The 13,182-nt window shown below is 33.1% G+C and overlaps 1 long non-coding RNA gene across 4 annotated transcripts in view; it reads left to right on the forward strand.

The window, feature by feature from the left end:
• Positions 1 to 1,707: 1,707 nt before the first annotated feature.
• LOC111092899 overlaps positions 1,708 to 13,182 on the forward strand; it is a 116,967-nt gene continuing 105,492 nt past the window's right edge. For 3 of the 4 annotated variants that reach the window (XR_005379642.1, XR_005379641.1, XR_005379643.1), the window contains exons 1-3: positions 1,708 to 1,832; positions 2,395 to 2,478; positions 5,202 to 5,311. This is a non-coding gene — a long non-coding RNA (uncharacterized LOC111092899). Of the gene's footprint in view, positions 1,833 to 2,394; positions 2,479 to 5,201; positions 5,312 to 8,739; positions 9,138 to 13,182 lie in introns of those variants that run through there. The other variant, XR_005379640.1, reaches the window with a different exon arrangement.

A 13,182-nucleotide genomic window follows, 5' to 3' on the forward strand; every position in this document is an offset into this window, starting at 1 on the left:
TTATGTAAAGTTCCTTGAAATGATTTCTCTTTTGGCAAAATGGTTCAGATCTATTTTAGATGGATACTGTGACATGACTACTTCCTGAGCTTATTCTCTAGCACAAGTAGTTTTTAAAAAGTGAGAAAGTCTGTTGCTTTCAAATACTTTTAATAAGCACTTATTGGATTTTTAACACTTGTCTACATAAATCTTATAAGTGCATCACATGTGTACACGAGACAATTTATGTGAGGCCTTTTATTTAAAGAATTAAATATCACTCTTAGTGTATACAAGGTAAAATAGAGAAGTGCAAAAAATTTCGGGTTTTTTTGTTTTTAAAATTATCTTACAATATGATGAAATTGAAAATTCACTATTGTGTTTATCTTAGTTTTTAATTTATTCTTTTCCTTCTCTTGCCTATAATCTATTCCAAGAACATTGTGTCATAGTTAGCTACATTATAAAGAGGTGAAATAATTGGTTATTCAGTCAGTGATTCTACTGGATTAAAAACAAGACAGGTTGGTAATGATCCAGCCAAAGTGAATAAAAAGAGAACAGGTAAGCACATATGGTACAACATCTGCTTTCAAACTTAGAAAATATCTTCTCTAATCCCTGAAGCTTTCTGGCTTTTCTTCTTAATTCTCTTTCTTTGCAGAAAGCACTGTGAAAACATATCCTGACTATTTTTTACATTTATTATAATTTTTCCAAATATTAAATCACTACAATTTCCATTTCACAGTTTCTGATCCTATCACAAAAGCTTCTGAATACCGAAGCAAATAGATTTAGAATAGTTAAACATAATACTGAATCTGAATCTCAAAAATCTTTCTCATCTTTAAGTGTATTCAGCCTGTTTCATTCTTTATCTTTTATGATAGAGAGTATTTTTGATTTTTTAAAAGGTTGTCAATACATTATAGGAATTTTATATAAACAAGTGTATTATATATTTTATTTGTATTATTCTTTATCTTCACCAAAGATAGCTGAATGCACTCAGGCACCATTCTGAACACCATAGTGCTTTGAAAATACATTTTGATCTTTTCTTTACTTTCCACAATGACTTTAATTTGCTATCTTCTTAAGTAGCTGAATGAGAATTTAGTTTTAAAATGCATTGTTTTGATTCTTGATAATTCAGGATTTCTGATAATTCAGAAATTCAGGTTAATCTATAAAAAATATTTTCCTGTTTATTGGGTAGACAGGTTCTACAAACAAGAACTTAAAAGAGATCTTCCAATTGTATAAATATTCATTATTTAACTATTGAAGAATAATTATTCAATAATATTTACTTGTTCAAATCTCTAACATCAACCAATGACTTTTCACAATAATTTTGCTACATTCCTGCAAATCGATTCAACCCTTTACTGAGCATCTACTGCACCATGAATTTTTCTGACATCCATCTCATTGACCCTCACAACTATCTTGAAAGGCATTATCTCCACTACACAGACTAGAAAGTCACCTTAGAGCTAGTGAAAGTGAGTTTGAGGTCATAAAGCTGGTAAAAAAGGAAGCTGGCTCCTCATTCCAAACTCGACCTCTTTGATTCCATAACCTGTGTACCCCCTGAATCTATGTTAGTGTATCGTATCATAATGCTTATGAATTTTAATGTGTCTTCTATTTGAATTAAGAATTCATATAAAATTCTAAATTCTATATGTAATGAGGAATATTGCATTCATTTTTTAGAATCAGTGTAACAACCATTCCTTTAGTGACAGCAATGGGAAGATATTACTGATAAGAAAACTCAGAGAAACATGATAAAGGCCAGTGATGAAGATTGCTTTGGGAAGACTTAAAACATTGTGGTGAAGTTTTATTACTTCTAATGATTAAGATGTGTTTGAAAGATTCACTAATTCACTTAAGTCATCACATTTACAGTTAGAAAATTATCTCTTTAATATTCTCCATACTAAAGAATATTTAGAAAGAAGCTGTTTATGTTTACTTGTCTCTAAAACAGAACAAAATTGATATGTTTAATCTACTTCAATGTTGTTCTTAAATAATTCCATAGTTTCACCTTCATTTGTATTATGGCCCCACACAAAAGGTAATACATTTATAAAATACATTTCTTACCTCTTTATTTTTATATAGATTAGCTTTTGAACCACTGAATTTTTTCTATTTCTTTGCTACTGATAATCATTTCTTGCCATGTAATAGATTTTAAATGAAAAAAGTATGACCATTAGTTTCCTTTTACTTGTGCATATAATTGGTTCATTGTGACCATGAGTTATCATCAAGTGATTTGAGATTACTCAACAAGTGTTCATGTTATTATTAGTTAACCATTTTGTACTGTCAGCATCTGTTTCAATATTATCCTTAGATTATTCTAATCTGACTTATTGTCTTTAGATAAAGATCCTCAGTAAAAATGTATACATCCAACATTGTAATAATGGAGGAAGGAAGAAGAGTTTATCCAGAGAGAAATACAATGTAAGTGAATTTGGTGTTAAAGTACCAGGTGATACAATGCTATTGTACTGTATTCCGCATTCACAAAAAAAAAAAAAAAAAAAAAAAAAAAAAAAAAAAAAAAAAAAAAATCAATGACTCCTCAAGTGCATTTACTAAAAAGAAAACAGGATGAAAAAAGAGAAAGGAGATGGATGGAAATAATCAGCTCTCTTCTCCTGGCAGGCAGGAGTCCTGCTAAGCAGACTCCTTAGGGAGAGAGAGAATATCATTTTCCTGCCTGTCCAGGACTAAAGCTGCTACAGAACAGAAATGCATGGCTTTCTTAGGAACTGTCATTTTTGTGGTGGGAAAGATTTAGGGGACTTATCCAGCAGCTGGAATACTATATAATAAAAGCATCATTTTTTTAATTGCAGTGGCCCAACAGTATTCCCTTCCAGCATGGCCACAAACTTTGCCCATGATTGCTACATCTCTTAGCCAAAAATGATTCGTTAGTGTGGAGTGTAGGGGTTGTGTTTCTCTTCTCTTCTGCCTAACATGACTTTGTCTTCCCTCAAACATTTCTTGAGTGGCCTTAAAACAACTTCTCCTTTGTAAATGGGATTGATTAGTCATAGAATCAAATAAATATTTTTCAATTATATCACATATATATACATAATAATCATAGTTTTCTGGCTATTTGTTTTATGATGGTTCTATTTGTATTGGGAGAAAAATCTATTACAGAAAGTTAAAATGCCTGCCAACCTAAAGAAGTATTCCAGAAGTTACATTTTCAACTGGGTTCAGAAATTATATAAGCACAGTAGGGCCCAAAGTCCATAAGCTGGTTGATCTAATCTCTTTTTGTGAAAATTATAAATCTAGCTATTAAATATGAAGCTATCTCTAAACCTTATAAAAGCATATAACTCTCTACTTAACTATGCATTTTAACTATTTATTTAAATATGAATTTATTATTAACACAAATGTGACTGATTGACAATTTAATAGGCCTTTCCTTGTGTTGTAGAGCAACATATTCATATGCTTCCTCTCATAGACTCTTAGCATCTTCTACAAATTAATAAATAATATGGGTCTATCTCCATTGCTAGATGGTAAAGGTGAGTAGAGATGGGTTATTTATCAGAGTCTAGCTTTAAAAGTCTAAGTACAGAAGTGTGTGTGTATATACATATATATACATATATATGAACACAAATTATATTTTATTTGTCTCTTTTTTCAGAATTAAGTTTTCAGCTCTCAGCATGTTCTAAGACTAGAATTTTCTTTTTTTCTTTCCACATGGTTGATGGCTACACAGAAAAAGTCTTTAGAGCCAGCTCTACCTATTTAGTTGATCCCAACTTGATATATGTAATTGACAATGGACAGTAAAGTTTTTCGACTCAGGCTGAGATTAAGAAATTTAAATGTAAAATAGCTTACTTTATCATTGACTCCATATCTTTACCATGAAGATCATAATGAATGAAAAATATAACTAGATTAGAATTACAAAAAGTATTGCTTTTACTGATGTTCACAATTTATGTTATTTAATCACTGACTCTTAAACCGCTCAATCTTTTGCTTTTTTTTTTTTTTTTTTACTTCTTTCCATTCACGTGCACTCTACTGAATGTACTCAAATCTTTCCTACTTTTTGTGCCTCTTAGTAGCTTCTATCAGAGTTGTCCTAGGAGTATGGGTCTCCTACTAGGTAAATATCCTAGGCACTGACTACCCTTTCACTACTTAGATTTTTATATACAAGGTCGTTTGAGTTTGTATATAATCCATGTTGATATCATTACTTTTTAACTGGTTGGGTTCCTTCTCTATGAATGGTTTTTGATGCTAGCAGAGAGAATGACACTCCTAAGTAATTTTTTCCCCAGGCATTTAATGCCACACAACTGAATTGTCATTAAAATTTACATGATCTAAGAAATAACTTTTGATCAAAGTTAGTTTGGTTTGAAACCAAACTAACATAAGCATTAAAAAAATTTTTTATAAGTTTTCTGATTTTACAGTCACTTTCTTTTTGTTATAAAATTAAAAAGAAAAAGCCTTTATAGAAAGACTGATTGGTGTAAGCATATCTTTCCTTTTATAAAAGCAACCAATTTTATGTATTTAAAAATGTATGCATTTATTCAAATATGAAACATGAGAGACAAAGAGAAAGAAAACTTATGGTAATGATATTTATTGATAAAAATTTTTCAGCATATATTCAGTTAATATTGGTGGATAAGTATGATAGAAAGTACTTGTTCAAATTTGTGGCATCATTATACATTAATTGTCTCACATAATTCTGCAATTGTGTTATTTACTACCAGAAAAACATAAAACAGATTATCATTTCTTTGTGTTCATATTTATATAATCATGCCTGGGTTACAAAGTTTGTATTTTAAATTATTTTTCCATAAATACTTGAATAATTATCTCATTTATAGAGATAAACTTATACTAGATTTGTTAGAAAAATTATCATATATATTTTTAAGGAAATGCACCAATGCTATATATTTATTTATTGTTTTTCTTTCATTTATTTTCATATGGTCTGACAAGAGCTTCTCTTAGGTTAACAGGAGATGGCTAATACCAGACAGAAAGTACAGAGATAGTATGCCTTGTGAAATAAAAAAAAATCAATTTGATATGTCTACATTTGCTATTTTTAATAGAGCTGTTTTTTCTTTTTTTCTCAATAAATGATACTTTTACAGTCCATTGGTGGGACAGAGAGGTGAAACTGGATCTTTGAAGGCCTCTGTTGTCACCTCTATCATTATTCTGCTCCAATGACAACACAGAGTGTACTGTCAACGTCCTCCAGGTAATACCCTTATTACATGTGTCATTAGAGGATGTTTGCCATATCTGCTTTAACACCACAGACATTTTAAGTAGGTTATTCCATCACTTTGCCATTTTGATTATGACAACAAAATGACACCATATTGAAATGGATTTTGGAAAGAAAGGCTAACTGTCCAAAGAGGTCCATGCTCATTCTAATTAAAATTGGCTTAGGTGGCACAACCTTCATAATTCAGCGTATGACTATGAAGGATATGCATGTTGAAAACCTTCTTTGCTCATTAGTGCTATTTCTGTCAGACACTACTACCTGCTCTTTTCTTAATGAATGCTAAGCCATCTCTTTAGAAGATTGTGCTGCTTCCCTGAACTGAAGGAACTGTCTTAATTCCTTCCAAGTTCGTCAGGAGTAAAATCGGGGAGTCACCTCTTTGACATTTCTCAACCTCTGTACTTATTTATCTCTTTGAGACCCTGCGCTCCAGAGATATCACTGTCTTAATTAAGAAGAAGGATGTGACCATGGTAAATTGACTGATTTCATTGATTAAGGACTAGCTGTACAAGTAACATTGATTTTAACAGTGGGTCTACATAAATGTAATTGTTCGAACATGGGGCTGCATAATTATGGTGATGTACGAGAATAGTTGGTTTGTCCTTTTCAACCTTCACTAACATTCTTTTGCATGATAATGTACCTTGTGCAATTAGCAGAAATTTTAAATGTTACAAAATGTCTTTTGTGAAGACATGAAGTAATAATTATATTCTAATTTAATTCAACAACATCAGACAGTTTTTCTTTTTCTTTCTTTTCATCTTTTTTCTTTTTTGTACACATAAGATCCTGCATATGGTAACATGAATATTGCCTTTTACTTTCTATTACCTATGATCAGTCCATACAAATATGTGCAAATAACTTGTTTTTATTTCAAAATAAATATACTACATATGTTTCGAAACTCAATAATATTTGCTATTAAATAAACTTTTTAAATTGCCATACCAGTGCTAAAATCCAAAGAAAGTACATATTATCGTCCTATATAATTATGAAAAAATATCTAAAGGTCACTGAGTTTGTAGAAGATAGGTGATTATTAAATTATTTGTTAAATTGTTCTTTAAAAGAACAAACATATATAAGTCACAAAGACTATATTGTTTTATTTGCCACTACTATTTTTAAATGAGAAGACATAAATAAAATTTTCTAGGACTTCACTGTAGAAGCCTTATCTAATTGGAACTAGAGTTCCAAATAGATAAGGTCCAGTGTACAGGCAGTCAAGTATGTTGATATTTAATGAAATTAAATTCTAACCTATATATAGTGAAATTGAAAAAAAATAAAGAGAAGGTAGTCACAAATTTACCTAGATAAAAGAATATAGGTTAGTGAATCAAGAGCATTGGATTTTTGTCATAAACCTGCCACTAATTAGTTCTGTGACCTTTTGTAGCTGTGTACCATACATAATAAAAAGTAGCTTGTAAAATAATGCAAGGGCTTATTCTTCATATGGGCCTATATTTTTTATCCATTGGTAGGCCAGCTAAAAGAATCTTATAAAATATCGGGAAAAATACTAAGTTGACTGTTTATATGCTTGCTTGTTTATTGATTGGTTGGTTTTGAGATGGTCAGTGTTTGCAGTTTGAACTAGGATGGAAGATTAATAACTAAACCGATGGTAGTACTATTCCCCATATGCCATTAATATCTGAAGGCTTGCTATGCAATCACATGGTCTTCTTTTTATAACCTGCACTCTGTTCCTCTACCTTACACATGTATGTAACAGGGATAATAGATTTCAAATGCCATCCAACGGTGTTGCATTATCAATGAAATAATTTATCTTCCTGCATCTCATCCTTCATTGAAGCTAAGCCTAGCACTTTCCTCTTCTACTTCCCACATCAGAGAGAAGGATATATAATCCTACCTAATAGCTATAGGAAGTAGAAGATTGATAGTATCATGGAACATGGGAGGAATATGGGAGATGGAGTTATTTAATGCAAGCACTCTACCATGAGTGTTCTCAACTCCTTTCACTGTACCAGAATCCCTGAGAATTGTGTGTGTGTGTGTGTGTGTGTGTGTGTGTTTGGTGTGTGTAATTTGATAAGAGATGGTAAAAGCCAGAAACAAAAGATGATTTTGTTGGGATCCTCATTTGGAATGCTGAGGGAAGACTGACCTGCAGATGGTTCTCTGTTAATTCAGGGTAGCTTTACTGGAGTAAAAAGTAACACCATAGCACATTAGAGAGAACCAAAACTCTCACCTTTCATGAGATGGAAAAGAATCCTATGTGATATGGGAGTGCCATAGGGGGAAATAAATTGTAAAAATTAAAAACTAGCATGCCTACCATGACTCTACTGTGGCAAGGAACAAATGGCCCTGCCACAAAAGCTACTTGTGGCCAGCCCTGACATAGCCTGAAAAAAGAAGCTTGCTGAATAGATGCTTCTGTAAATGCAAAGGATGGGCTAATAAAGTAAGGGAATGCCACTGCACTCTGATTCAAGAGAACAAGCCACACATCAATCAGCTGCATTTCAGAAGTTAGCAGAGTAATAGAACCAGAGATCAGTCTAGAGATGACTATCATAGAGAAAGCAGAGATCTGGAGAAAAGCATAGGAACAATATGAGGACTTGAGACTTGGCCCCTAATGATGAGTCCACATAAACCCAAAGCATCTGGATACCTTCTTAAGGCATTTATTTAAAAGAGACTATTTAAACTTGAAGGAAACAGGAAGCAGAAAGGGTAAGTTTAAAGGTACTTTGTCCCCAAATCCCACCAACAACTGACCACAGGATGAGTCTACCAAGTTAAAGTGTGGAATTTATACAAAATAAAGTCACATTTCTTTAGTGTGAGCAAAAATGTGTTCAAATTGCGCCCATTAAAGTTATTTTGTTTTGCTACTAGACATGGCCATTTCCACTTGGTCATGGTTTTATTTAATTGTCTTTATTTTAAATTCAAATTAGTCAAAAGACCTTCCCATTGGGTGGAGAGCTTGAGTGCGGGGGAAGATGCTATTTGCCAAAAGCCTACTATGTTTCAGGTTCTATGCGGAGCACTTGAGATGCATGGGCTCATTTGATCTTTTCTATGGCTGGATTTACACATTTTAATATTAATGATGAGGAAATGCAACCTAAGATTTCTTGGGAATATGGGAATATAACCCTACTTTATGTACATATGTACACATACATACCCATATCCTTTTTCCCAGGGACAATTCAATTATACTTGCAGGGATAAAGTCATAAAACCTATTCAAAAACATTTCCCTCTCACACTTTAGAGACACATAGTCACTTTAACTAAGAATGGAGTCATAAAAGGAGATCACTGTAAAAGTTTAATCTTGAAACAAGTATATATATATAATTTTTTTTTCTTCCCAGGCAGAGAAAAAAAAGAAAACACAGAATAGGAGAGAGGGGTAAGATCTCAAATATCAAGGGAAGTTTGGCAACCTGAAAATTATTTAAAGATTGTAACATCAATACAAAATGGCAGCGGTGAGATATGCAGGTGGCCAGTCATCAGAGCCAAATTATGAGTGACTCATGCTTTATTAGAAGAACTGAGATTTCCTCCCAAAGACAGTAGAAGGCCCCTGAAGGTATTAAAGCAGGCATGTGACTTAGGACTGCATTAAAAAATCCCCCTGCCATCAATGGAGAGTTTAATACAGAGAGAAGAGACTAAGAAACAAAAACTTCAGTGGGAAGACTTCTGTAAAAAATTCCAAGAGAGAAACAATGTCTGTGTGAGGTAATGCAATAGCAGGTGAGAGAAAAGGGAGACTAGGGATCCCTGGGTGGCGCAGCGGTTTGGCGCCTGCCTTTGGCCCAGGGCGCGATCCTGGAGACTGGGGATCGAATCCCACGTCCGGGCTCCTGGTGCATGGAGACTGCTTCTCCCTCTGCCTATGTTTCTGCCTCTCTCTCTCTCTTTGTATGACTATGACTATCATAAATAAATAAAAATTAAAAAAAAAAAGAAAGAAAAGGGAGACTATATTGGAGAGATAAGAGAAATTCTCATCATCAGATGAGAACTCAACTTGTCTCTTCCACCGAACTCTATGGGAGTAGGGAGAATAATTACCATGGAGCAACTATAGAAACAGTTTGTTGGTACTACATTGATTATGCTTGGGCTCTCCTAAGACTATGGTTCTATGAAGTTTGTTAGTCTTGGCTCTCATTTGAGCAATGGGTCATAGCTATTTAATATGGCCAAATACACTTTTTTATTTCTTCATAAGATCAAATGTGTGAAGCCGTAGTCAGGACGTTTTGTTCTGTTCTGTTTTATTTTCTCACTTCTGCAGATAGAAAATAATTTTCTATATTTCATCACTTTGGGGCATATATAATACATAAAAATTATGTTTAGGTACATATAGTTTTAAATATTTTATATTTCCTATTTTTATCACTTTATGGATTACTAAATGGAAATATTTAGTTGAATTCAATCACCTCTTTTGTTGTTTACTCAAAATAAAACCTGTATATGTATACTTCATTCTTTGCAATTGATTTTGGACAATTCTGTTTCTTAAACAATAATAGGTAATATTAATTAATAGCTTCCTATGTATCAGGAATGACACTAAGTATTCCACATGGATTTTCTCATTTAATCCTCACAACTACACAATGAGGTAAGTACTATTATAAGAAAACTGACTGATGACATTATCCCTAGGTCACATTACTCATAAGTGGTAATCATCCCAATTCAGATCCAAACAATTAGACTCCAAGTCCTCTGATAGAGGTAAATTAATTTGCCTGGCAGTTCCTGGGATATAGTAGTTGCTTAGTAAATATCTCTTGCACTAATAAGCAAAGAGATCTTTCCTGTCTCTAAGTAAATGTTGAACTTATATTCATGGACTTGGAATGATTTTATCTGAGAACAATGGGTGAACATGGGAACATAATCAGGGAGTTAACGTGAATAGATTTGCTTTATAGGAGGCAAAGTCTGGTTCCAGAAAGGAAAATCCATAAGACTAGAGGCAGAAAATTTAGTGAAAGTGCTGTTTAAGTAATCTAATGAGAGCTCCAAAAATAAACATGGGTAGAAGGAATGGGGAAAAAATGAAGGAGAATTAACAGAGAATGGGGGAAAATCATGGAAGGAGAATTAACAGAGTTTGTGAGAAATAAGATGTTGTAGAAAAGGAAGAGAAAGGAGTCCATTCTTTATACAGTATTATGCAAAGGTATCTAAGATTCACAATTGCTTTCCTTTAATGATATTTATGGAGTCATGCCTCATAATTTTCATGACTCATAGAATTTGTTGCAACAGTTTCAAAATCTACATATAAGGAGAAGAAATGTTGTCATATCGAAGAACTACAAAGTGAGAAAAAAAGAACTTAGCTGTGTTAACATTTGAATGCTAAGATATCCTAATATTTCTCTTTTATGACCTATTTGAACACATCCCATATCTGTGTTCTTTCCAAGTCAAGTAAACAAGTATTGCCTAAGAGTCTATTATGTTTATTCAGCCATTTTTTAAAAAGTACATAGTTATTAGGTGACAGGTGCTATATCCAACACTACTTATTTAGTTACTTACTTTATAATGGGATATAGACAATATATTTCCAATCATCAATTAATTTATATGGGCAGAAAAAATTCATGCAAACTCAAATTCTCTGCAAATTCAAAGAGTAAAATTAAACAACATGGGTTATTGTATATATAAAAAAAAAAAAAAAAAAAAAAAAAAAAAAAAAAACAGTCCTCGGGAGGAAAACTAAGTTTGGGTTGAATTTATGCAGTTATTGTTACCATTCTGCACCAGGCCTTTTCCTAGTCACTGCAAGAGATTACAAAGACAAGGAAAACGGTCTGCTTTTATGATGTTTACAGCCTCTCTGAGGAATATTTAAAACTTGAATTACCAAAAAACCAGAAAAGAGTATCTCAAAAAAGGAAATGGTATTTGTAAAAGAATCCTCAGGAAACCAACATATTGGGATTGGATAGCCATACTGGGAAGTAGTAGAAAATGATTATGGATAAATAAAATGGGACCAATTTATTGTGAGCTCTTGGGGACAATATCAGGTTCTTGGGAAAACTCATCTTTGTATAGCCCACATAAAATGGGATTGCTTGCGGTTTTTTGGGAGAGTTTTTTGTTTTATTTTTTGTTTGTTTGTTTGGCTTTTCTGAGCAAGTCTTTGAAACAAAGTTGCACTCAAAGAAATGGTCAGACCATCTTGAGAAGTCTAAAGTAATATAAAGCTTTATTTTAGTATTTCTTGAAGAAACCCATAGATTCTCTACAGAGTATCAGAAAATCTTGTGACTTTTTAGACATCTCTTCCTCTTTTCTATGCCCCTGTCTCTTCATAGACTCCCACCCCATGGCATCCCAGTCTGTACACTGCTCATCCATTCCATCATAGAGGCATTATAGGCCCTGATAAAAGCCTGTACACTCTGCACAGAGGCCTTCTTAATCCTTTCTGGGACTCCTTCACTTCACCCCCAGAATGAACAACCCTTCTAGAATTCTGGTGAATAAAAATATTCATCCTAATACATCATTCTCAGAGAAAAATAATTGTTATTCCAACACAACTATTTCCCAATTCATTCAGAGTGGAGAGAAAAAAACAATTTTAATTAAAACAGGAGATTGCATGCCTACCTAGATATATTCTTGTGCTTTGTTGTTATTGCTACTTTTGTATGCTTCTTTTACTAGCAACCCACTTTTTTTCCTACTTTTTTCTCCTCCTGGGTTGGGCATTCATCTTTTTATTGTTGTCCTTAAGAATTATTTGGCTGCATTAACCAAGTACAGTGCACTAAAGTTTGTCCTTATGCCACTTCAGTTGCTTTTCACAAGTTGGCCACATGATGCCCTTTCACAATGCAATGGCAACAAATGAGAGGAAAGCAACATCTTGGGTGATTTCACCACTTTATTAGTATGTTTGTTCTCTCTGCCGCCCCACCCATTCGCTGCAGAAACAACAGCAGTTTAGCACTTGCCATTTGGGAGACAGTATTTTTTTGCCCAGCCTTGTTAATGAAACTAGGACCATGCTTATTCCATATCAATTTCAATAGGGGAAGGTTTGTCTGTATCAATTCCAATTAGAAAAGTTCCGAAAATAATAGGTTGTTCATGCAATTTTTACACAGTAAATCAGAGAGCAAAGCATCTTCCAATGGGTATTCCCAACAGAATTATAATTAATAAATATGGGAGGACTAAGGGAAATAAAAACCCACTTTTAGAATGCCACAGCAAGCATTGCTGCAGGCAAGATCCACAATAAACACAAATCATGGTGGGTGAAAGTTTAAAGAGAGACAAGATATTTGTAAAGTCTCAAAGTTTTCCCCAAAATATTTATTAACTACTCTGGTGATTTTAATATATATATATATATTAATAATATATATATTATGTATATAATATATATATAATTCCCCCCGCCCCAAGAGGCAAAGCTTAATTTCTCATTCCTTGAAGGTGAGCTAGACTTTGGAGTCACTCATTGTATAGAGTATGGAAAAGTAAAAAGACTAACTTTACACTGGACTTGACACTGCAGAAACCTGGTAGACATCATCTTAAACAAGAGGTTACCATTAACATCCCCAGTAATGATACATAGTGCTATCATACACCCCAAATTTGCTGTGATAGGAAGGAAACAACATCTCTATGGTGTTTTTACCAAAATTTATAACTTCCATTCAGATGATGAGAAAATATCAAACAAATCCATAGTGAGGGACATTCTATAAAATCCCTAACCAGAATTTTTCCAAAGTATAAAGGATATGAAA

The sequence above is a fragment of the Canis lupus genome, chromosome 27, assembly GCF_011100685.1.
Source record: "Canis lupus familiaris isolate Mischka breed German Shepherd chromosome 27, alternate assembly UU_Cfam_GSD_1.0, whole genome shotgun sequence".
Lineage (NCBI taxonomy): Eukaryota > Metazoa > Chordata > Mammalia > Carnivora > Canidae > Canis > Canis lupus.